The 2,056-nt window shown below is 30.8% G+C and overlaps 1 long non-coding RNA gene across 1 annotated transcript; it reads left to right on the forward strand.

Annotated features, from left to right (window-relative positions):
• Positions 1–418: 418 nt before the first annotated feature.
• On the forward strand, positions 419–1,855 carry LOC133030230 (uncharacterized). The gene is made up of 2 exons (XR_009684097.1): positions 419–1,285; positions 1,428–1,855. It is a non-coding gene; the product is annotated as an uncharacterized LOC133030230 (long non-coding RNA).
• The last annotated feature ends 201 nt before the right edge of the window (positions 1,856–2,056 follow it).

The raw sequence follows: 2,056 nt of genomic DNA on the forward strand, positions 1-2,056 counted from the left end.
ACTCCAAGATGTAGTTACGATCTGTTAAAACTCCTACAATATGGGAAGAATGATCGATCCACATTTGTAGGATACAGTTAGAGATATTTGTGGAAGTTATTGAGGAAAAAATCAAGGCTTGTGTAATATGCCGAAAATCTAATTATGAATAATTAGGATTTATTATATATTATGGGTTAATTAGGTAGTAATGAGTAGGATTATGATCCTATTAACCTAATTTAGCATAAATTATAAATTTTGCTATAAGTGGATAAATAAGCGTAATTTATTAATTACAGAGATTTATTTGGACTATATGGATATAATGTAAGTTATTTGTAAAATAAAAATATTTTCAAGTTCGGGGACCTTAGAGACCCGATTGGAGACCAAAAATGTCACAAAGGTTTTAGTTAGTAATATTTATGGAATTATTGAGATAAGTTGATTTTAGAAATACCAAAGTATTTTGGAATACTAGAGTTAACCAAATACCCTAAAATTAAAGATTTCTTAGTGGTTGAAAAAAATAGTAAAATAATTATTATTAATAAAATTTTTATTTATAATATTAATATTATAATTAATATATATTATTATTATTTTATTATTATATATAAATACAACTGACAGTTAAGTTTTTTTATATATATATATTATATGTAGAATATTTGCAGCATAACTTCTTTAAGTGGTTAGGTTTTTGCAATTAAGCCCCAATTTTAAAATTTTGGTAGTAAAACTTCATAAATCCAAGTTTTGTTAGCACTTAGCCATTTCCATCCATTTTTGGGTGTTAAGTATCAGGTTGGAATGTCTACATGTACACAATGTACACGTGACACAATTTAATTAGTCCACATAATAAATATTTAAAATTAATTATTTTAAAAATAAAAAAAAATTAATTTTTCTTTAAAAATTAAAAAAAACAATTTTAATAAAATAATTTTTTTTAGAAAAAAAACCCTAACTCCCTCCTCCTCCTCCTTCTTCTTCTTCTTCTTTTATCTTTTTCTCTGCTAAAAAAATCATAATCTAAACCTAAAACACATTTCTTTCACCCTCTCTCTCTTACCAGACCCCAACCCCGAAACTCCGACCGCTCCTCTCCAGACCAGGTACCCCGCCACTGACCGCCTGCTCCTTTCGCACAGCCACCACAACCTGATTCCTCTCTCTCTCTCTCTCTCTCTCTCTCTCTCTCTCTCTCTTGCGTTTAGCCTCAAGAAACTCCTGTAATAGAAACCCTCCTTCAATTCCTCGACCCACGACCGAGATCGAGTTGTCTGCTCTTCTTCTGGTATGTATATATAATGTATTTTTATCTATATTCATCTGGGCTTTTCCCAAATCATCTTCTCTCTCTTTTTTTCTTTTGTGTAATATTGTAAAGTTCGTAGCTTTTTTTCTTATCTATTTTTGTTTTATTTTCCTGATCCAAGTGGAGAGGGAGGGCATTTTCAGATTTGCCCCAAGTTTTCCGGCAAGAGAAGGAGCGGTGGAGGTGTTGCGAGAGAAGGCTTCAGATATGGGGTTGGATGAATGTGAAGTGTTTTCAGATCTAGGGTTCTCAAATTTGGTTTGATTTTTTTGTTTGTTTGTTTTTGTGTATGTGTGATTTAGGTATAAAAAATAGGGTACGGTAGTGGCGTTGGTGAGCAGTGGTGGTTGTAGATGGTAGGTAGTGGTGGTTTCGGTGGATGTCGATGGTATGAAGAAGATGAAGAAGAAGAAAAATAGAAAATAATGAAGAAAAAAAAGGATTTGTTGGATTGAAAAAAAAATGTTTTACTTTTAATTTTTAAATTATTTTTCTGTTAAAACAAATTAAATTATTTTTCTTTATTTTAAATTTTATTTTAATTATAAATATTTATTACGTGGACTAATTAAATTGTGCCACGTGTACACTATGTACACGTAGACATTCCAATCTGGCACTTAACACCTAAAAATAAATGGAATGGGCTAAGTGCTAACAGAACTTGGGTTTAGGAGGTTTTACCACCAAAATTTTAGAATTAAGAGTTAGTTGCAAAAACCTGGCCACTTAAGGAGATTATGCTGTAAA

Source organism: Cannabis sativa, chromosome 8 (genome assembly GCF_029168945.1).
Source record: "Cannabis sativa cultivar Pink pepper isolate KNU-18-1 chromosome 8, ASM2916894v1, whole genome shotgun sequence".
Classification (NCBI taxonomy): domain Eukaryota; kingdom Viridiplantae; phylum Streptophyta; class Magnoliopsida; order Rosales; family Cannabaceae; genus Cannabis; species Cannabis sativa.